Raw genomic sequence first — 25,587 nt, 5'->3', positions numbered from 1 at the left:
GAAAGTAGTTCCGGCTGGGTGAGGTTTTCAAGGGATAACTTTTTAACATCACCCCCATGATAAATATTAATACAGATTTGAAGAGCTCTGACATGTAGCACTTTTTGCTATTAGAAGAAATATTTTTACCATTAGCCGTTAATTTTTTATTAAGCCTTAAAATCGTTAATTATTTTGATAGGATTTCTGATGCATAAACACGAAAGTAGTTCCGGCTGGGTGAGGTTTTCACAGGATAACTTCTCAACCTCACCGCCCATGATAAATATTAATACAGATTTAAAGAGCTCTGACATGTAGCAATTTTTGCCATTAGAGAAGAAATATTTTTGCCATTAGCCGTTAACTTTTTATGAAGCCTTAAAGTCGTTAATTATTTTGATAGGATTTCTGATGCATAAACACGAAAGTAGTTCCGGCTGGGTGAGGTTTTCACGGGATAACTTCTTAACCTCACCCCCATGATAAATATTAATACAGATTTGAAGAGCTCTGACATGTAGCACTTTTTGCCATTAGAAGAGATATTTTTGCCGTTAGCTGTTAATTTTTTATTAAGCCTTAAAGTCGTTAATTATTTTTATAGGATTTCTGATGCATAAACACGAAAGTAGTTCCGACTGGGTGAGGTTTTCACGGAATAATTTCTTAACCTCACCCCCCATGATAAATATTAATACATATATGAAGAGCTCTGACATGTAGCAAATATATTTGCCATTAGCCGTTAATTTTTTATTAAGCCTTAAAGTCGTTAATTATTTTGATAGAATTTCTGATGCATAAACACGAAAGTAGTTCCGGCTGTGTGAGGTTTTCACAGGATAACTTCCTAACCTCACCCCCCATGATAAATATTAATAAAGATTTGAAGAGCTCTGACATGTAGCACTTTTTGCCATTAGAAGAAATATTTTTGCCGTTTGCCGTTAATTTTTTATTAAGCCTTAAAGTCGTTAATTATTTTGATAGGATTTCTGATGCATAAACACGAAAGTAGTTCCGGCTGAGTGAAGTTTTCACGGGATAACTTCTTAACTTCACCCCCATGATAAATATTAATACAGATTTGAAGCGCTCTGACATGTAGCACTTTTTGCCATTAGAAGAAATATTTTTGCCATTAGCCGTTAATTTGTTATTAAGCCTTAAAGTCGTTAATTATTTTGATAGGATTTCGGATGCATAAACACGAAAGTAGTTCCGGCTGGGTGAAGTTTTCACGGGATAACTTCTTAACCTCACCGCCCATGATAAATATTAATACAGATTTGAAGAGCTTTGACATGTAGCACTTTTTGCCCTTAGAAGAAATATTTAGCCATTAGCCGTTAATTTTTTATTAAGCCTTAAAGTCGTTAATTATTTTGATAGGATTTCTGATGCATAAACACGAAAGTAGTTCCGGCTGGGTGAAGTTTTCACGGGATAACTTCTTAACCTCACCCCCCATGATAAATATTAATACAGATTTGAAGAGCTCTGACATGTAGCACTTTTTGCCATTAGAAGAAATATTTTTACCATTAGCCGTTAATTTTTTTATTAAGCCTTAAAGTCGTCAATTATTTTTATAGGATTTCTGATGCATAAACACGAAAGTAGTTTCTCCTGGGTGAGGTTTTCACGGGATAACTTCTTAACTTCACCCCCATGATAAATATCAATACAGATTTGAAGAGCTCTGACATGTAGCACTTTTTGCCATTAGAAGAAATATTTTTACCATTAGCCGTTAATTTTTTATTAAACCTTAAAGTCGTTAATTATTTTTATAGGATTTCTGATGCATAAACACGAAAATAGTTTCGGCTGGGTGAGGTTTTCACGGGATAACTTCTTAACCTTACCCCCCATGATAAATATTAATACAGATTTGAAGAGCTTTGACATGTAGCACTTTTTGCCCTTAGAAGAAATATTTAGCCATTAGCCGTTAATTTTTTATTAAGCCTTAAAGTCTTTAATTATTTTGATAGGATTTCTGATGCATAAACACGAAAGTAGTTCCGGCTGGGTGAGGTTTTCACAGAATAACTTCTTAACCTCACCGCCCATGATAAATATTAATACAGATTTAAAGAGCTCTGACATGTAGCAATTTTTGCCATTAGAGAAGAAATATGTTTGCCATTAGCCGTTAACTTTTTATGAAGCCTTAAAGTCGTTAATTATTTTGATAGAATTTCTGATGCATCAACACGAAAGTAGTTCCGGCTGTGTGAGGTTTTCACAGGATAACTTCCTAACCTCACCCCCCATAATAAATATTAATACAGATTTGAAGAGCTCTGACATGTAGCACTTTTTGCCATTAGAAGAAATATTTTTGCCGTTTGCCGTTAATTTTTTATTAAGCCTTAAAGTCGTTAATTATTTTTATAGGATTTCGGATGCATAAACACGAAAGTAGTTTCGGCTGGGTGAGGTTTTCACGGGATAACTTCTTAACCTTACCCCCCATGATAAATATTAATACAGATTTGAAGAGCTTTGACATGTAGCACTTTTTGCCATTAGAAGAAATATTTTGCCATTAGCCGTTAATTTTTTATTAAGCCTTAAAGTCTTTAATTATTTTGATAGGATTTCGGATGCATAAACACGAAAGTAGTTCCGGCTGGGTGAGGTTTTCACGGGATAACTTCTTAACCTCACCCCCATGATAAATATTAAAACAGATTTGAAGAGCTCTGACAGGTAGCACTTTTTGCCATTAGAAGAAATATTTTTGCCATTAGCCGTTAATTTTGTATTAAACCTTAAAGTCGTTAATTATTTAGATACGGATTTCTGATGCATAAACACGAAAGTAGTTCCGACTGGGTGAGGTTTTCACGGAATAATTTCTTAACCTCACCCCCCATGATAAATATTAATACATATATGAAGAGCTCTGACATGTAGCAAATATATTTGCCATTAGCCGTTAATTTTTTATTAAGCCTTAAAGTCGTTAATTATTTTGATACGATTTCTGATGCATAAACACGAAAGTAGTTCCGGCTGTGTGAGGTTTTCAAGGGATAACTTCTTAACATCACCCCCCCCCCCCCATGATATATATTAATACAGATTTGAAGAGCTCTGACATGTAGCACTTTTTGCTTTTAGAAGAAATATTTTTGCCATTAGCCGTTAATTTTTTATTAAGCCTTAAAGTCGTTAATTATTTTGATAGGATTTCTGATGCATAAACACGAAAGTAGTTCCGGCTGGGTGAGGTTTTCACAGGATAACTTCTTAACCTCACCGCCCATGATAAATATTAATACAGATTTAAAGAGCTCTGACATGTAGCAATTTTTGCCATTGGAGAAGAAATATGTTTGCCATTAGCCGTTAACTTTTTAGGAAGCCTTAAAGTCGTTAATTATTTTGATAGAATTTCTGATGCATAAACACGAAAGTAGTTCCGGCTGTGTGAGGTTTTCACAGGATAACTTCCTAACCTCAACCCCCCATGATAAATATTAATACAGATTTGAAGAGCTCTGACATGTAGCACTTTTTGCCATTAGAAGAAATATTTTTGCCGTTAGCCGTTAATTTTTTATTAAGCCTTAAAGTCGTTAATTATTTTGATAGGATTTCTGATGCATAAACACGAAAGTAGTTCCGGCTGGGTGAAGTTTTCACGGGATAACTTCTTAACTTCACCCCCATGATAAATATTAATACAGATTTGAAGCGCTCCGACATGTAGCACTTTTTGCCATTAGAAGAAATATTTTTGCCATTAGCCGTTAATTTTTAATTAAGCCTTAAAGTCTTTAATTATTTTGATAGGATATCTGATGCATAAACACGAAAGTTGTTCCGTCTGGTGAAGTTTTCACGGGATAACTTCTCAACCTCACCCCCCATGATAAATATTAATACATATTTGAAGAGCTCTGACATGTAGCACTTTTTGCCATTAGAAGAAATATTTCTACCATTAGCCGTTATTTTTTTATTAAGCCTTAAAGTCGTTAATTATTTTTATAGGATTTCTGATGCATAAACACGAAAGTAGTTTCGGCTGGGTGAGGTTTTCACGGGATAACTTCTTAACCTTACCCCCCATGATAAATATTAATACAGATTTGAAGAGCTTTGACATGTAGCACTTTTTGCCCTTAGAAGAAATATTTTTGCCATTAGCCGTTAATTTTTTTATTAAGCCTTAAAGTTGTTAATTATTTTGATAGGATTTCTGATGCATAAACACGAAAGTAGTTCCGGCTGGGTGAGGTTTTCACAGGATAACTTCTTAACCTCACCGCCCATGATAAATATTAATACAGATTTAAAGAGCTCTGACATGTAGCAATTTTTGCCATTAGAGAAGAAATATTTTTGCCATTAGCCGTTAACTTTTTATGAAGCCTTAAAGTTGGTAATTATTTTGATAGGATTTCTGATGCATAAACACGAAAGTAGTTCCGGCTGGGTGAGGTTTTCACAGGATAACTTCTTAACCTCACCGCCCATGATAAATATTAATACAGATTTAAAGAGCTCTGACATGTAGCAATTTTTGCCATTGGAGAAGAAATATGTTTGCCATTAGCCGTTAACTTTTTAGGAAGCCTTAAAGTCGTTAATTATTTTGATAGAATTTCTGATGCATAAACACGAAAGTAGTTCCGGCTGTGTGAGGTTTTCACAGGATAACTTCCTAACCTCACCCCCCCCCCATGATAAATATTAATACAGATTTGAAGAGCTCTGACATGTAGCACTTTTTGCCATTAGAAGAAATATTTTTGCCGTTAGCCGTTAATTTTTTATTAAGCCTTAAAGTCGTTAATTATTTTGATAGGATTTCTGATGCATAAACACGAAAGTAGTTCCGGCTGGGTGAAGTTTTCACGGGATAACTTCTTAACTTCACCCCCATGATAAATATTAATACAGATTTGAAGCGCTCCGACATGTAGCACTTTTTGCCATTAGAAGAAATATTTTTGCCATTAGCCGTTAATTTTTAATTAAGCCTTAAAGTCTTTAATTATTTTGATAGGATATCTGATGCATAAACACGAAAGTAGTTCCGTCTGGTGAAGTTTTCACGGGATAACTTCTCAACCTCACCCCCCATGATAAATATTAATACATATTTGAAGAGCTCTGACATGTAGCACTTTTTGCCATTAGAAGAAATATTTCTACCATTAGCCGTTAATTTTTTATTAAGCCTTAAAGTCGTTAATTATTTTTATAGGATTTCTGATGCATAAACACGAAAGTAGTTTCGGCTGGGTGAGGTTTTCACGGGATAACTTCTTAACCTTACCCCCCATGATAAATATTAATACAGATTTGAAGAGCTTTGACATGTAGCACTTTTTGCCCTTAGAAGAAATATTTTTGCCATTAGCCGTTAATTTTTTTATTAAGCCTTAAAGTTGTTAATTATTTTGATAGGATTTCTGATGCATAAACACGAAAGTAGTTCCGGCTGGGTGAGGTTTTCACAGGATAACTTCTTAACCTCACCGCCCATGATAAATATTAATACAGATTTAAAGAGCTCTGACATGTAGCAATTTTTGCCATTAGAGAAGAAATATTTTTGCCATTAGCCGTTAACTTTTTATGAAGCCTTAAAGTTGGTAATTATTTTGATAGGATTTCTGATGCATAAACACGAAAGTAGTTCCGGCTGGGTGAGGTTTTCACAGGATAACTTCTTAACCTCACCGCCCATGATAAATATTAATACAGATTTAAAGAGCTCTGACATGTAGCAATTTTTGCCATTAGAGAAGAAATATTTTTGCCATTAGCCGTTAACTTTTTATGAAGCCTTAAAGTTGGTAATTATTTTGATAGGATTTCTGATGCATAAACACGAAAGCAGTTTTGGGTGGGTGAGGTTTTCACGGGATAACTTCTTAACCTTACCCCCCATGATAAATATTAATACAGATTTGAAGAGCTCTGCCATGTAGCACTTTTTGCCATTAGAAGAAATATTTTTACCATTAGCCGTTAATTTTTTATTAAGCCTTAAAGTCGTTAATTATTTTGATATAATTTCTGATGCATAAACACGAAAGTAGTTCCGGCTGTTTGAGGTTTTCACAGGATAACTTCCTAACCTCACCCCCCATGATAAATATTAATACAGATTTGAAGAGCTCTGACATGTAGCACTTTTTGCCATTAGAAGAAATATTTTTGCCGTTAGCCGTTAATTTTTTATTAAGCCTTAAAGTCTTTAATTATTTTGATAGGATTTCTGATGCATAAACACGAAAGTAGTTCCGGCTGGGTGAAGTTTTCACGGGATAACTTCTTAACTTCACCCCCATGATAAATATTAATACAGATTTGAAGAGCTCTGACATGTAGCACTTTTTGCTCTTAGAAGAAATATTTTTGCCATTAGCCGTTAATTTTTTATTAAGCCTTAAAGTCGTTAATTATTTTTATTGGATTTCTGATGCATAAACACGAAAGTAGTTCCGGCTGGGTGAAGTTTTCACGGGATAACTTCTTAACCTCACCCCCCATGATAAATATTAATACAGATTTGAAGAGCTCTGACATGTAGCACTTTTTGCCATTAGAAGAAATATTTTTACCATTAGCCGTTAATTTTTTATTAAGCCTTAAAGTCGTTAATTATTTTGATAGGATTTCTGATGCATAAACACGAAAGTAGTTTCGTCTGGGTGAGGTTTTCACGGGATAACTTCTTAACCTCACCCCCATGATAAATATTAAAACAGATTTGAAGAGCTCTGACAGGTAGCACTTTTTGCAATTAGAAGAAATATGTTTGCCATTAGCCGTTAATTTTGTATTAAACCTTAAAGTCGTTAATTATTTTGATACGGATTTCTGATGCATAAACACGAAAGTAGTTCCGGCTGTGTGAGGTTTTCACAGGATAACTTCTTAACCTCACCCTCCATGATAAATATTAATACATATTTGAAGAGCTCTGACATGTAGCAAATATATTTGCCATTAGCCGTTAATTTTTTATTAAGCCTTAAAGTCTTTAATTATTTTGATAGGATTTCTGATGCATAAACACGAAAGGAGTTCCGGCTGGGTGAAGTTTTCACGGGATAACCTCTTAACCTCACCCCCCATGATAAATATTAATACAGATTTGAAGAGCTCTGACATGTAGCACTTTTTGCCATTAGAAGAAATATTTCTACCATTAGCCGTTAATTTTTTATTAAACCTTAAAGTCGTTAATTATTTTTATAGGATTTCTGATGCATGAACACGAAAGTAGTTTCGGCTGGGTGAGGTTTTCACGGGATAACTTCTTAACCTTACCCCCCATGATAAATATTAATACAGATTTGAAGAGCTTTGACATGTAGCACTTTTTGCCCTTAGAAGAAATATTTAGCCATTAGCCGTTAATTTTTTATTAAGCCTTAAAGTCTTTAATTATTTTGATAGGATTTCTGATGCATAAACACGAAAGTAGTTCCGGCTGGGTGAGGTTTTCACAGAATAACTTCTTAACCTCACCGCCCATGATAAATATTAATACAGATTTAAAGAGCTCTGACATGTAGCAATTTTTGCCATTAGATAAGAAATATGTTTGGCATTAGCCGTTAACTTTTTATGAAGCCTTAAAGTCGTTAATTATTTTGATAGAATTTCTGATGCATAAACACGAAAGTAGTTCCGGCTGTGTGAGGTTTTCACAGGATAACTTCCTAACCTCACCCCCCATGATAAATATTAATACAGATTTGAAGAGCTCTGACATGTAGCACTTTTTGCCATTAGAAGAAATATTTTTGCCGTTAACCGTTAATTTTTTTATTAAGCCTTAAAGTCGTTAATTATTTTGATAGGATTTCTGATGCATAAACTCGAAAGTAGTTCCGGCTGGGTGAAGTTTTCACGGGATAACTTCTTAACTTCACCCCCATGATAAATATTAATACAGATTTGAAGCGCTCCGACATGTAGCACTTTTTGCCATTAGAAGAAATATTTTTGCCATTAGCCGTTAATTTTTTATTAAGCCTTAAAGTCTTTAATTATTTTGATAGGATATCTGATGCATAAACACGAAAGTAGTTCCGGCTGGGTGAAGTTTTCACGGGATAACTTCTTAACCTCACCCCCCATGATAAATATTAATACAGATTTGAAGAGCTCTGACATGTAGCACTTTTTGCCATTAGAAGAAATATTTCTACCATTAGCCGTTAATTTTTTATTAAGCCTTAAAGTCGTTAATTATTTTTATAGGATTTCTGATGCATAAACACGAAAGTAGTTTCGGCTGGGTGAGGTTTTCACGGGATAACTTCTTAACTTCACCCCCATGATAAATATTAATACAGATTTGAAGCGCTCCGACATGTAGCAATTTTTGCCATTGGAGAAGAAATATGTTTGCCATTAGCCGTTAACTTTTTAGGAAGCCTTAAAGTCGTTAATTATTTTGATAGAATTTCTGATGCATAAACACGAAAGTAGTTCCGGCTGTGTGAGGTTTTCACAGGATAACTTCCTAACCTCACCCCCCCATGATAAATATTAATACAGATTTGAAGAGCTCTGACATGTAGCACTTTTTGCCATTAGAAGAAATATTTTTGCCGTTAGCCGTTAATTTTTTATTAAGCCTTAAAGTCGTTAATTATTTTGATAGGATTTCTGATGCATAAACACGAAAGTAGTTCCGGCTGGGTGAAGTTTTCACGGGATAACTTCTTAACTTCACCCCCATGATAAATATTAATACAGATTTGAAGCGCTCCGACATGTAGCACTTTTTGCCATTAGAAGAAATATTTTTGCCATTAGCCGTTAATTTTTAATTAAGCCTTAAAGTCTTTAATTATTTTGATAGGATATCTGATGCATAAACACGAAAGTAGTTCCGTCTGGTGAAGTTTTCACGGGATAACTTCTCAACCTCACCCCCCATGATAAATATTAATACATATTTGAAGAGCTCTGATATGTAGCACTTTTTGCCCTTAGAAGAAATATTTCTACCATTAGCCGTTAATTTTTTATTAAGCCTTAAAGTCGTTAATTATTTTTATAGGATTTCTGATGCATAAACACGAAAGTAGTTTCGGCTGGGTGAGGTTTTCACGGGATAACTTCTTAACCTTACCCCCCATGATAAATATTAATACAGATTTGAAGAGCTTTGACATGTAGCACTTTTTGCCCTTAGAAGAAATATTTTTGCCATTAGCCGTTAATTTTTTTATTAAGCCTTAAAGTTGTTAATTATTTTGATAGGATTTCTGATGCATAAACACGAAAGTAGTTCCGGCTGGGTGAGGTTTTCACAGGATAACTTCTTAACCTCACCGCCCATGATAAATATTAATACAGATTTAAAGAGCTCTGACATGTAGCAATTTTTGCCATTAGAGAAGAAATATTTTTGCCATTAGCCGTTAACTTTTTATGAAGCCTTAAAGTTGGTAATTATTTTGATAGGATTTCTGATGCATAAACACGAAAGCAGTTTTGGGTGGGTGAGGTTTTCACGGGATAACTTCTTAACCTTACCCCCCATGATAAATATTAATACAGATTTGAAGAGCTCTGCCATGTAGCACTTTTTGCCATTAGAAGAAATATTTTTACCATTAGCCGTTAATTTTTTATTAAGCCTTAAAGTCGTTATTTATTTTGATATAATTTCTGATGCATAAACACGAAAGTAGTTCCGGCTGTTTGAGGTTTTCACAGGATAACTTCCTAACCTCACCCCCCATGATAAATATTAATACAGATTTGAAGAGCTCTGACATGTAGCACTTTTTGCCATTAGAAGAAATATTTTTGCCGTTAGCCGTTAATTTTTTATTAAGCCTTAAAGTCTTTAATTATTTTGATAGGATTTCTGATGCATAAACACGAAAGTAGTTCCGGCTGGGTGAAGTTTTCACGGGATAACTTCTTAACTTCACCCCCATGATAAATATTAATACAGATTTGAAGAGCTCTGACATGTAGCACTTTTTGCTCTTAGAAGAAATATTTTTGCCATTAGCCGTTAATTTTTTATTAAGCCTTAAAGTCGTTAATTATTTTTATAGGATTTCTGATGCATAAACACGAAAGTAGTTCCGGCTGGGTGAAGTTTTCACGGGATAACTTCTTAACCTCACCCCCCATGATAAATATTAATACAGATTTGAAGAGCTCTGACATGTAGCACTTTTTGCCATTAGAAGAAATATTTTTACCATTAGCCGTTAATTTTTTATTAAGCCTTAAAGTCGTTAATTATTTTGATAGGATTTCTGATGCATAAACACGAAAGTAGTTTCGTCTGGGTGAGGTTTTCACGGGATAACTTCTTAACCTCACCCCCATGATAAATATTAAAACAGATTTGAAGAGCTCTGACAGGTAGCACTTTTTGCAATTAGAAGAAATATGTTTGCCATTAGCCGTTAATTTTGTATTAAACCTTAAAGTCGTTAATTATTTTGATACGGATTTCTGATGCATAAACACGAAAGTAGTTCCGGCTGTGTGAGGTTTTCACAGGATAACTTCTTAACCTCACCCTCCATGATAAATATTAATACATATTTGAAGAGCTCTGACATGTAGCAAATATATTTGCCATTAGCCGTTAATTTTTTATTAAGCCTTAAAGTCTTTAATTATTTTGATAGGATTTCTGATGCATAAACACGAAAGGAGTTCCGGCTGGGTGAAGTTTTCACGGGATAACCTCTTAACCTCACCCCCCATGATAAATATTAATACAGATTTGAAGAGCTCTGACATGTAGCACTTTTTGCCATTAGAAGAAATATTTTTACCATTAGCCGTTAATTTTTTATTAAACCTTAAAGTCGTTAATTATTTTTATAGGATTTCTGATGCATGAACACGAAAGTAGTTTCGGCTGGGTGAGGTTTTCACGGGATAACTTCTTAACCTTACCCCCCATGATAAATATTAATACAGATTTGAAGAGCTTTGACATGTAGCACTTTTTGCCCTTAGAAGAAATATTTAGCCATTAGCCGTTAATTTTTTATTAAGCCTTAAAGTCTTTAATTATTTTGATAGGATTTCTGATGCATAAACACGAAAGTAGTTCCGGCTGGGTGAGGTTTTCACAGAATAACTTCTTAACCTCACCGCCCATGATAAATATTAATACAGATTTAAAGAGCTCTGACATGTAGCAATTTTTGCCATTAGATAAGAAATATGTTTGGCATTAGCCGTTAACTTTTTATGAAGCCTTAAAGTCGTTAATTATTTTGATAGAATTTCTGATGCATAAACACGAAAGTAGTTCCGGCTGTGTGAGGTTTTCACAGGATAACTTCCTAACCTCACCCCCCATGATAAATATTAATACAGATTTGAAGAGCTCTGACATGTAGCACTTTTTGCCATTAGAAGAAATATTTTTGCCGTTAACCGTTAATTTTTTTATTAAGCCTTAAAGTCGTTAATTATTTTGATAGGATTTCTGATGCATAAACTCGAAAGTAGTTCCGGCTGGGTGAAGTTTTCACGGGATAACTTCTTAACTTCACCCCCATGATAAATATTAATACAGATTTGAAGCGCTCCGACATGTAGCACTTTTTGCCATTAGAAGAAATTTTTTTGCCATTAGCCGTTAATTTTTTATTAAGCCTTAAAGTCTTTAATTATTTTGATAGGATATCTGATGCATAAACACGAAAGTAGTTCCGGCTGGGTGAAGTTTTCACGGGATAACTTCTTAACCTCACCCCCATGATAAATATTAATACAGATTTGAAGAGCTCTGACATGTAGCACTTTTTGCCATTAGAAGAAATATTTCTACCATTAGCCGTTAATTTTTTATTAAGCCTTAAAGTCGTTAATTATTTTTATAGGATTTCTGATGCATAAACACGAAAGTAGTTTCGGCTGGGTGAGGTTTTCACGGGATAACTTCTTAACCTTACCCCCCATGATAAATATTAATACATATATGAAGAGCTCTGACATGTAGCAAATATATTTGCCATTAGCCGTTAATTTTTTATTAAGCCTTAAAGTCGTTAATTATTTTGATAGGATTTCTGATGCATAAACACGAAAGTAGTTCCGGCTGTGTGAGGTTTTCAAGGGATAACTTCTTAACATCACCCCCCCCCCCCATGATATATATTAATACAGATTTGAAGAGCTCTGACATGTAGCACTTTTTGCTATTAGAAGAAATATTTTTGCCATTAGCCGTTAATTTTTTATTAAGCCTTAAAGTCGTTAATTATTTTGATAGGATTTTTGATGCATAAACACGAAAGTAGTTCCGGCTGGGTGAGGTTTTCACAGGATAACTTCTTTAACCTCACCGCCCATGATAAATATTAATACAGATTTAAAGAGCTCTGACATGTAGCACTTTTTGCCATTGGAGAAGAAATATGTTTGCCATTAGCCGTTAACTTTTTAGGAAGCCTTAAAGTCGTTAATTATTTTGATAGAATTTCTGATGCATAAACACGAAAGTAGTTCCGGCTGTGTGAGGTTTTCACAGGATAACTTCTTTAACCTCACCGCCCATGATAAATATTAATACAGATTTAAAGAGCTCTGACATGTAGCACTTTTTGCCATTGGAGAAGAAATATGTTTGCCATTAGCCGTTAACTTTTTAGGAAGCCTTAAAGTCGTTAATTATTTTGATAGGATTTCTGATGCATCAACACGAAAGTTGTTCCGTCTGGGTGAGGTTTTCACGGGATAACTTCTTAACATCACCCCCCCCCCATGATAAATATTAATACAGATTTGAAGCGCTCTGGCATGTAGCACTTTTTGCTATTAGAAGAAATATTTTGCCATTAGCCGTTGACTTTTTAGGAAGCCTTAAAGTCGTTAATTATTTTGATAGAATTTCTGATGCATAAACACGAAAGTAGTTCCGGCTGTGTGAGGTTTTCACAGGATAACTTCCTAACCTCACCCCCCATGATAAATATTAATACAGATTTGAAGAGCTCTGACATGTAGCACTTTTTGCCATTAGAAGAAATATTTTTGCCGTTCGCCGTTAATTTTTTTATTAAGCCTTAAAGTCGTTAATTATTTTGATAGGATTTCTGATGCATAAACTCGAAAGTAGTTCCGGCTGGGTGAAGTTTTCACGGGATAACTTCTTAACTTCACCCCCATGATAAATATTAATACAGATTTGAAGCGCTCCGACATGTAGCACTTTTTGCCATTAGAAGAAATATTTTTGCCATTAGCCGTTAATTTTTTATTAAGCCTTAAAGTCTTTAATTATTTTGATAGGATATCTGATGCATAAACACGAAAGTAGTCCCGGCTGGGTGAAGTTTTCACGGGATAACTTCTTAACCTCACCCCCCATGATAAATATTAATACAGATTTGAAGAGCTCTGACATGTAGCACTTTTTGCCATTAGAAGAAATATTTCTACCATTAGCCGTTAATTTTTTATTAAGCCTTAAAGTCGTTAATTATTTTTATAGGATTTCTGATGCATAAACACGAAAGTAGTTTCGGCTGGGTGAGGTTTTCACGGGATAACTTCTTAACCTTACCCCCCATGATAAATATTAATACATATATGAAGAGCTCTGACATGTAGCAAATATATTTGCCATTAGTCGTTAATTTTTTATTAAGCCTTAAAGTCGTTAATTATTTTGATAGGATTTCTGATGCATAAACACGAAAGTAGTTCCGGCTGTGTGAGGTTTTCAAGGGATAACTTCTTAACATCACCCCCCCCCCCCATGATATATATTAATACAGATTTGAAGAGCTCTGACATGTAGCACTTTTTGCTATTAGAAGAAATATTTTTGCCATTAGCCGTTAATTTTTTATTAAGCCTTAAAGTCGTTAATTATTTTGATAGGATTTTTGATGCATAAACACGAAAGTAGTTCCGGCTGGGTGAGGTTTTCACAGGATAACTTCTTTAACCTCACCGCCCATGATAAATATTAATACAGATTTAAAGAGCTCTGACATGTAGCACTTTTTGCCATTGGAGAAGAAATATGTTTGCCATTAGCCGTTAACTTTTTAGGAAGCCTTAAAGTCGTTAATTATTTTGATAGAATTTCTGATGCATAAACACGAATGTAGTTCCGGCTGTGTGAGGTTTTCACAGGATAACTTCCTAACCTCACCCCCCATGATAAATATTAATACAGATTTGAAGAGCTCTGACATGTAGCACTTTTTGCAATTAGAAGAAATATTTTTGCCGTTAGCCGTTAATTTTTTTATTAAGCCTTAAAGTCGTTAATTATTTTGATAGGATTTCTGATGCATAAACACGAAAGTAGTTCCGGCTGGGTGAAGTTTTCACGGGATAACTTCTTAACTTCACCCCCATGATAAATATTAATACAGATTTGAAGCGCTCCGACATGTAGCACTTTTTGCCATTAGAAGAAATATTTTTGCTATTAGCCGTTAATTTTTTATTAAGCCTTAAAGTCTTTAATTATTTTGATAGGATATCTGATGCATAAACACGAAAGTAGTTCCGGCTGGGTGAAGTTTTCACGGGATAACTTCTTAACCTCACCCCCCATGATAAATATTAATACAGATTTGAAGAGCTCTGACATGTAGCACTTTTTGCCATTAGAAGAAATATGTTTACCATTAGCCGTTAATTTTTTATTAAGCCTTAAAGTCGTTAATTATTTTGATAGAATTTCTGATGCATAAACACGAAAGTAGTTCCGGCTGGGTGAGGTTTTCACAGGATAACTTCTTAACCTCACCGCCCATGATAAATATTAATACAGATTTAAAGAGCTCTGACATGTAGCAATTTTTGCCATTAGAGAAGAAATATTTTTGCCATTAGCCGTTAACTTTTTATGAAGCCTTAAAGTTGGTAATTATTTTGATAGGATTTCGGATGCATAAACACGAAAGTAGTTTTGGGTGGGTGAGGTTTTCACGGGATAACTTCTTAACCTTACCCCCCATGATAAATATTAATACAGATTTGAAGAGCTCTGACATGTAGCACTTTTTGCCATTAGAAGAAATATTTTTACCATTAGCCGTTAATTTTTTATTAAGCCTTAAAGTCGTGAATTATTTTGATAGGATTTCTGATGCATAAACACGAAAGTAGTTCCGGCTGGGTGAAGTTTTCACGGGATAACTTCTTAACTTCACCCCCATGATAAATATTAATACAGATTTGAAGAGCAAAGACATGTAGCACTTTTTGCCATTAGAAGAAATATTTTTGCCATTAGACGTTAATTTTTTATTAAGCCTTAAAGTCTTTAAATATTTTGATAGGATTTCGGATGCATAAACACGAAAGTAGTTCCGGCTGGGTGAAGTTTTCACGGGATAACTTCTTAACCTCACCGCCCATGATAAATATTAATACAGATTTGAAGAGCTCTGACATGTAGCACTTTTTGCCATTAGAAGAAATATTTCTACCATTAGCCGTTAATTTTTTATTAAGCCTTAAAGTCGTTAATTATTTTTATAGGATTTCTGATGCATAAACACGAAAGTAGTTTCGGCTGGGTGAGGTTTTCACGGGATAACTTCTTAACCTTACCCCCCATGATAAATATTAATACATATATGAAGAGCTCTGACATGTAGCAAATATATTTGCCATTAGTCGTTAATTTTTTATTAAGCCTTAAAGTCGTTAATTATTTTGATAGGATTTCTGATGCATAAACACGAAAGTAGTTCCGGCTGGGTGAGGTTTTCAAGGGATAACTTCTTAACATCACCCCCCCCCCCATGATATATATTAATACAGATTTGAAGAGCTCTGACATGTAGCACTTTTTGCTATTAGAAGAAATATTTTTGCCATTAGCCGTTAATTTTTTATTAAGCCTTAAAGTCGTTAATTATTTTGATAGGATTTTTGATGCATAAACACGAAAGTAGTTCCGGCTGGGTGAGGTTTTCACAGGATAACTTCTTTAACCTCACCGCCCATGATAAATATTAATACAGATTTAAAGAGCTCTGACATGTAGCACTTTTTGCCATTGGAGAAGAAATATGTTTGCCATTAGCCGTTAACTTTTTAGGAAGCCTTAAAGTCGTTAATTATTTTGATAGAATTTCTGATGCATAAACACGAATGTAGTTCCGGCTGTGTGAGGTTTTCACAGGATAACTTCCTAACCTCACCCCCCATGATAAATATTAATACAGATTTGAAGAGCTCTGACATGTAGCACTTTTTGCAATTAGAAGAAATATTTTTGCCGTTAGCCGTTAATTTTTTTATTAAGCCTTAAAGTCGTTAATTATTTTGATAGGATTTCTGATGCATAAACACGAAAGTAGTTCCGGCTGGGTGAAGTTTTCACGGGATAACTTCTTAACTTCACCCCCATGATAAATATTAATACAGATTTGAAGCGCTCCGACATGTAGCACTTTTTGCCATTAGAAGAAATATTTTTGCTATTAGCCGTTAATTTTTTATTAAGCCTTAAAGTCTTTAATTATTTTGATAGGATATCTGATGCATAAACACGAAAGTAGTTCCGGCTGGGTGAAGTTTTCACGGGATAACTTCTTAACCTCACCCCCCATGATAAATATTAATACAGATTTGAAGAGCTCTGACATGTAGCACTTTTTGCCATTAGAAGAAATATGTTTACCATTAGCCGTTAATTTTTTATTAAGCCTTAAAGTCGTTAATTATTTTGATAGAATTTCTGATGCATAAACACGAAAGTAGTTCCGGCTGGGTGAGGTTTTCACAGGATAACTTCTTAACCTCACCGCCCATGATAAATATTAATACAGATTTAAAGAGCTCTGACATGTAGCAATTTTTGCCATTAGAGAAGAAATATTTTTGCCATTAGCCGTTAACTTTTTATGAAGCCTTAAAGTTGGTAATTATTTTGATAGGATTTCGGATGCATAAACACGAAAGTAGTTTTGGGTGGGTGAGGTTTTCACGGGATAACTTCTTAACCTTACCCCCCATGATAAATATTAATACAGATTTGAAGAGCTCTGACATGTAGCACTTTTTGCCATTAGAAGAAATATTTTTACCATTAGCCGTTAATTTTTTATTAAGCCTTAAAGTCGTGAATTATTTTGATAGGATTTCTGATGCATAAACACGAAAGTAGTTCCGGCTGGGTGAAGTTTTCACGGGATAACTTCTTAACTTCACCCCCATGATAAATATTAATACAGATTTGAAGAGCAAAGACATGTAGCACTTTTTGCCATTAGAAGAAATATTTTTGCCATTAGACGTTAATTTTTTATTAAGCCTTAAAGTCTTTAAATATTTTGATAGGATTTCGGATGCATAAACACGAAAGTAGTTCCGGCTGGGTGAAGTTTTCACGGGATAACTTCTTAACCTCACCGCCCATGATAAATATTAATACAGATTTGAAGAGCTCTGACATGTAGCACTTTTTGCCATTAGACGAAACATTTTTACCATTAGCCGTTAATTTTTTATTCAGCCTTAAAGTCGTTAATTATTTTGATAGGATTTCTGATGCATAAACACGAAAGTAGTTTCGGCTGGGTGAGGATTTCACGGGATAACTTCTTAACTTCACCCCCATGATAAATATTAATACAGATTTGAAGCGCTCTGACATGTAGCACTTTTTGCCATTAGAAGAAATATTTTTGCCATTAGCCGTTAATTTTTTATTAAGCCTTAAAGTCGTTAATTATTTTGATAGAATTTCTGATGCATAAACACGAAAGTAGTTCCGGCTGTGTGAGGTTTTCACAGGATAACTTCCTAACCTCACCCCCCATGATAAATATTAATACAGATTTGAAGAGCTCTGACATGTAGCACTTTTTGCCATTAGAAGAAATATTTTTGCCATTAGCCGTTAATTTTTTATTAAGCCTTAAAGTCTTTAAATATTTTGATAGGATTTCGGATGCATAAACACGAAAGTAGTTCCGGCTGGGTGAGGTTTTCACAGGATAACTTCTTTAACCTCACCGCCCATGATAAATATTAATACAGATTTAAAGACCTCTGACATGTAGCACTTTTTGCCATTGGAGAAGAAATATGTTTGCCATTAGCCGTTAACTTTTTAGGAAGCCTTAAAGTCGTTAATTATTTTGATAGAATTTCTGATGCATAAACACGAAAGTAGTTCCGGCTGTGTGAGGTTTTCACAGGATAACTTCCTAACCTCACCCCCCATGATAAATATTAATACAGATTTGAAGAGCTCTGACATGTAGCACTTTTTGCAATTAGAAGAAATATTTTTGCCGTTAGCCGTTAATTTTTTTATTAAGCCTTAAAGTCGTTAATTATTTTGATAGGATTTCTGATGCATAAACACGAAAGTAGTTCCGGCTGGGTGAAGTTTTCACGGGATAACTTCTTAACTTCACCCCCATGATAAATATTAATACAGATTTGAAGCGCTCCGACATGTAGCACTTTTTGCCATTAGAAGAAATATTTTTGCTATTAGCCGTTAATTTTTTATTAAGCCTTAAAGTCTTTAATTATTTTGATAGGATATCTGATGCATAAACACGAAAGTAGTTCCGGCTGGGTGAAGTTTTCACGGGATAACTTCTTAACCTCACCCCCCATGATAAATATTAATACAGATTTGAAGAGCTCTGACATGTAGCACTTTTTGCCATTAGAAGAAATATTTCTACCATTAGCCGTTAATTTTTTATTAAGCCTTGAAGTCGTTAATTATTTTGATAGGATTTCTGATGCATAAACAGGAAAGTAGTTTTTGGTGGGTGAGGTTTTCACGGGATAACTTCTTAACCTTACCCCCCATGATAAATATTAATACAGATTTGAAGAGCTCTGACATGTAGCACTTTTTGCCATTAGAAGAAATATGTTTACCATTAGCCGTTAATTTTTTATTAAGCCTTAAAGTCGTTAATTATTTTGATAGAATTTCTGATGCATAAACACGAAAGTAGTTCCGGCTGGGTGAGGTTTTCACAGGATAACTTCTTAACCTCACCGCCCATGATAAATATTAATACAGATTTAAAGAGCTCTGACATGTAGCAATTTTTGCCATTAGAGAAGAAATATTTTTGCCATTAGCCGTTAACTTTTTATGAAGCCTTAAAGTTGGTAATTATTTTGATAGGATTTCTGATGCATAAACACGAAAGTAGTTTTGGGTGGGTGAGGTTTTCACGGGATAACTTCTTAACCTTACCCCCCATGATAAATATTAATACAGATTTGAAGAGCTCTGACATGTAGCACTTTTTGCCATTAGAAGAACTATTTTTACCATTAGCCGTTAATTTTTTATTAAGCCTTAAAGTCGTGAATTATTTTGATAGGATTTCTGATGCATAAACACGAAAGTAGTTCCGGCTGGGTGAAGTTTTCACGGGATAACTTCTTAACTTCACCCCCATGATAAATATTAATACAGATTTGAAGAGCAAAGACATGTAGCACTTTTTGCCATTAGAAGAAATATTTTTGCCATTAGCCGTTAATTTTTTATTAAGCCTTAAAGTCTTCAAATATTTTGATAGGATTTCGGATGCATAAACACGAAAGTAGTTCCGGCTGGGTGAAGTTTTCACGGGATAACTTCTTAACCTCACCGCCCATGATAAATATTAATACAGATTTAAAGAGCTCTGACATGTAGCACTTTTTGCCATTAGACGAAACATTTTTACCATTAGCCGTTAATTTTTTATTCAGCCTTAAAGTCGTTAATTATTTTGATAGGATTTCTGATGCATAAACACGAAAGTAGTTTCGGCTGGGTGAGGATTTCACGGGATAACTTCTTAACTTCACCCCCATGATAAATATTAATACAGATTTGAAGCGCTCTGACATGTAGCACTTTTTGCCATTAGAAGAAATATTTTTGCCATTAGCCGTTAATTTTTTATTAAGCCTTAAAGTCATTAATTATTTTGATAGAATTTCTGATGCATAAACACGAAAGTAGTTCCGGCTGTGTGAGGTTTTCACAGGATAACTTCCTAACCTCACCCCCCATGATAAATATTAATACAGATTTGAAGAGCTCTGACATGTAGCACGTTTTGCCATTAGAAGAAATATTTTTGCCGTTAGCCGTTAATTTTTTTATTAAGCCTTAAAGTCGTTAATTATTTTGATAGGATTTCTGATGCATCAACACGAAAGTTGTTCCGTCTGGGTGAGGTTTTCACGGGATAACTTCTTAACATCACCCCCCCCCCATGATAAATATTAATACAGATTTGAAGCGCTCTGGCATGTAGCACTTTTTGCTATTAGAAGAAATATTTTGCCATTAGCCGTTAATTTTTTATTAAGCCTTAAAGTCGTTAATTATTTTGATAGAATTTCTGATGCATAAACACGAAAGTAGTTCCGGCTGTGTGAGGTTTTCACAGGATAACTTCCTAACCTCACCCCCCATGATAAATATTAATACAGATTTGAAGAGCTCTGACATGTAGCACTTTTTGCCATTAGAAGAAATATTTTTGCCGTTAGCCGTTAATTTTTTTATTAAGCCTTAAAGTCGTTAATTATTTTGATAGGATTTCTGATGCATAAACACGAAAGTAGTTCCGGCTGGGTGAAGTTTTCACGGGATAACTTCTTAACTTCACCCCCATGATAAATATTAATACAGATTTGAAGCGCTCCGACATGTAGCACTTTTTGCCATTAGAAGAAATATTTTTGCCATTAGCCGTTAATTTTTTATTAAGCCTTAAAGTCTTTAATTATTTTGATAGGATATCTGATGCATAAACACGAAAGTAGTTCCGGCTGGGTGAAGTTTTCACGGGATAACTTCTTAACCTCACCCCCCATGATAAATATTAATACAGATTTGAAGAGCTCTGACATGTAGCACTTTTTGCCATTAGAAGAAATATTTCTACCAATAGCCGTTAATTTTTTATTAAGCCTTAAAGTCGTTAATTATTTTTATAGGATTTCTGATGCATAAACACGAAAGTAGTTTCGGCTGGGTGAGGTTTTCACGGGATAACTTCTTAACCTTACCCCCCATGATAAATATTAATACAGATTTGAAGAGCTTTGACATGTAGCACTTTTTGCCATTAGAAGAAATATGTTTGCCATTAGCCGTTAATTTTGTATTAAACCTTAGAGTCGTTAATTATTTTGATACGGATTTCTGATGCATAAACACGAAAGTAGTTCCGGCTGGGTGAGGTTTTCACGGGATAACTTCTTAACCTCACCCTCCATGATAAATATTAATACATATTTGAAGAGCTCTGACATGTAGCAAATATATTTGCCATTAGCCGTTAAATTTTTATTAAGCCTTAAAGTCGTTAATTATTTTGATAGGATTTCTGATGCATCAACACGAAAGTTGTTCCGTCTGGGTGAGGTTTTCACGGGATAACTTCTTAACCTTACCCCCCATGATAAATATTAATACATATATGAAGAGCTCTGACATGTAGCAAATATATTTGCCATTAGCCGTTAATTTTTTTATTAAGCCTTAAAGTCGTTAATTATTTTGATAGGATTTCTGATGCATAAACACGAAAGTAGTTCCGGCTGGGTGAGGTTTTCACAGGATAACTTCTTAACCTCACCCCCCATGATAAATATTAATACAGATTTGAAGAGCTCTGACATGTAGCACTTTTTGCCATTAGAAGAAATATTTTTACCATTAGCCGTTAATTTTTTATTAAGCCTTAAAGTCGTTAATTATTTTGATAGGATTTCTGATGCATAAACACGAAAGTAGTTTCGTCTGGGTGAGGTTTTCACGGGATAACTTCTTAACCTCACCCCCATGATAAATATTAAAACAGATTTGAAGAGCTCTGACATGTAGCACTTTTTGCCATTAGAAGAAATATGTTTGCCATTAGCCGTTAATTTTGTATTAAACCTTAAAGTCGTTAATTATTTTGATACGGATTTCTGATGCATAAACACGAAAGTAGTTCCGGCTGGGTGAGGTTTTCACGGGATAACTTCTTAACCTCACCCTCCATGATAAATATTAATACATATTTGAAGAGCTCTGACATGTAGCAAATATATTTGCCATTAGCCGTTAAATTTTTATTAAGCCTTAAAGTCGTTAATTATTTTGATAGGATTTCTGATGCATCAACACGAAAGTTGTTCCGTCTGGGTGAGGTTTTCACGGGATAACTTCTTAACATCACCCCCCCCCCCCATGATAAATATTAATACAGATTTGAAGCGCTCTGGCATGTAGCACTTTTTGCTATTAGAAGAAATATTTTGCCATTAGCCGTTAATTTTTTATTAAGCCTTAAAGTCGTTAATTATTTTGATAGAATTTCTGATGCATAAACACGAAAGTAGTTCCGGCTGTGTGAGGTTTTCACAGGATAACTTCCTAACCTCACCCCCCATGATAAATATTAATACAGATTTGAAGAGCTCTGACATGTAGCACTTTTTGCCATTAGAAGAAATATTTTTGACGTTAGCCGTTAATTTTTTTATTAAGCCTTAAAGTCGTTAATTATTTTGATAGGATTTCTGATGCATAAACACGAAAGTAGTTCCGGCTGGGTGAAGTTTTCACGGGATAACTTCTTAACTTCACCCCCATGATAAATATTAATACAGATTTGAAGCGCTCCGACATGTAGCACTTTTTGCCATTAGAAGAAATATTTTTGCCATTAGCCGTTAATTTTTTATTAAGCCTTAAAGTCTTTAATTATTTTGATAGGATATCTGATGCATAAACACGAAAGTAGTTCCGGCTGGGTGAAGTTTTCACGGGATAACTTCTTAACCTCACCCCCCATGATAAATATTAATACAGATTTGAAGAGCTCTGACATGTAGCACTTTTTGCCATTAGAAGAAATATTTCTACCATTAGCCGTTAATTTTTTATTAAGCCTTAAAGTCGTTAATTATTTTTATAGGATTTCTGATGCATCAACACGAAAGTAGTTTCGGCTGGGTGAGGTTTTCACGGGATAACTTCTTAACCTTACCCCCCATGATAAATATTAATACAGATTTGAAGAGCTTTGACATGTAGCACTTTTTACCCTTAGAAGAAATATTTTTGCCATTAGCCGTTAATTTTTTTATTAAGCCTTAAAGTCGTTAATTATTTTGATAGGATTTATGATGCATAAACACGAAAGTAGTTCCGGCTGGGTGAGGTTTTCACAGGATAACTTCTTAACCTCACCGCCCATGATAAATATTAATACAGATTTAAAGAGCTCTGACATGTAGCAATTTTTGCCATTAGAGAAGAAATATTTTTGCCATTAGCCGTTAACTTTTTATGAAGCCTTAAAGTTGGTAATTATTTTGATAGGATTTCTGATGCATAAACACGAAAGTAGTTTTGGGTGGGTGAGGTTTTCACGGGATAACTTCTTAACCTTACCCCCCATGATAAATATTAATACAGATTTGAAGAGCTCTGACATGTAGCACTTTTTGCCATTAGAAGAAATATTTTTACCGTTAGCCGTTAATTTTTTATTAAGCCTTAAAGTCGTGAATAATTTTGATAGGATTTATGATGCATAAACACGAAAGTAGTTCCGGCTGGGTGAAGTTTTCACGGGATAACTTCTTAACTTCACCCCCATGATAAATATTAATACAGATTTGAAGCGCTCCGACATGTAGCACTTTTTGCCATTAGAAGAAATATTTTTGCCATTAGCCGTTAATTTTTTATTAAGCCTTAAAGTCTTTAATTATTTTGATAGGATATCTGATGCATAAACACGAAAGTAGTTCCGGCTGGGTGAAGTTTTCACGGGATAACTTCTTAACCTCAACCCCCATGATAAATATTAATACAGATTTGAAGAGCTCTGACATGTAGCACTTTTTGCCATTAGAAGAAATATTTCTACCATTAGCCGTTAATTTTTTATTACGCCTTAAAGTCGTTAATTATTTTTATAGGATTTCTGATGCATAAACACGAAAGTAGTTTTGGGTGGGTGAGGTTTTCACGGGATAACTTCTTAACCTTACCCCCCATGATAAATATTAATACAGATTTGAAGAGCTCTGACATGTAGCACTTTTTGCCATTAGAAGAAATATTTTTACCATTAGCCGTTAATTTTTTATTAAGCCTTAAAGTCGTTAATTATTTTGATAGAATTTCTGATGCATAAACACGAAAGTAGTTCCGGCTGGGTGAGGTTTTCACAGGATAAGTTCTTAACCTCACCGCCCATGATAAATATTAATACAGATTTAAAGAGCTCTGACATGTAGCAATTTTTGCCATTAGAGAAGAAATATGTTTGCCATTAGCCGTTAACTTTTTATGAAGCCTTAAAGTTGGTAATTATTTTGATAGGATTTCTGATGCATAAACACGAAAGTAGTTTTGGGTGGGTGAGGTTTTCACGGGATAACTTCTTAACCTTACCCCCCATGATAAATATTAATACAGATTTGAAGAGCTCTGACATGTAGCACTTTTTGCCATTAGAAGAAATATTTTTACCATTAGCCGTTAATTTTTTATTAAGCCTTAAAGTCGTGAATTATTTTGATAGAATTTCTGATGCATAAACACGAAAGTAGTTCCGGCTGGGTGAAGTTTTCACGGGATAACTTCTTAACTTCACCCCCATGATAAATATTAATACAGATTTGAAGAGCAAAGACATGTAGCACTTTTTGCCATTAGAAGAAATATTTTTGCCATTAGCCGTTAATTTTTTATTAAGCCTTAAAGTCTTTAAATATTTTGATAGGATTTCGGATGCATAAACACGAAAGTAGTTCCGGCTGGGTGAAGTTTTCACGGGATAACTTCTTAACCTCACCGCCCATGATAAATATTAATACAGATTTGAAGAGCTCTGACATGTAGCACTTTTTGCCATTAGACGAAACATTTTTACCATTAGCCGTTAATTTTTTATTAAGCCTTAAAGTCGTTAATTATTTTGATAGGATTTCTGATGCATAAACACGAAAGTAGTTTCGGCTGGGTGAGGATTTCACGGGATAACTTCTTAACTTCACCCCCATGATAAATATTAATACAGATTTGAAGCGCTCTGACATGTAGCACTTTTTGCCATTAGAAGAAATATTTTTGCCATTAGCCGTTAATTTTTTATTAAGCCTTAAAGTCTTTAAATATTTTGATAGGATTTCTGATGCATAAACACGAAAGTAGTTCTGGCTGGGTGAAGTTTTCACGGGATAACTTCTTAACTTCACCTCCATGATAAATATTAATACAGATTTGAAGAGCAAAGACATGTAGCACTGTTTGCTATTAGAAGAAATATTTTTGCCATTAGCCAATAATTTTTTATTAAGCCTTAAAGTCTTTAAATATTTTGATAGGATTTCGGATGCATAAACACGAAAGTAGTTCCGGCTGGGTGAAGTTTTCACGGGATAACTTCTTAACCTCACCGCCCATGATAAATATTAATACAGATTTGAAGAGCTCTGACATGTAGCACTTTTTGCCATTAGACGAAACATTTTTACCATTAGCCGTTATTTTTTTATTAAGCCTTCAAGTCGTTAATTATTTTGATAGGATTTCTGATGCATAAACACGAAAGTAGTTTCGGCTGGGTGAGGATTTCACGGGATAACTTCTTA

Source organism: Ostrea edulis, chromosome 8 (assembly GCF_947568905.1).
Source record: "Ostrea edulis chromosome 8, xbOstEdul1.1, whole genome shotgun sequence".
NCBI lineage: Eukaryota > Metazoa > Mollusca > Bivalvia > Ostreida > Ostreidae > Ostrea > Ostrea edulis.
Note: the sequence above shows the minus strand (reverse complement) of the source record.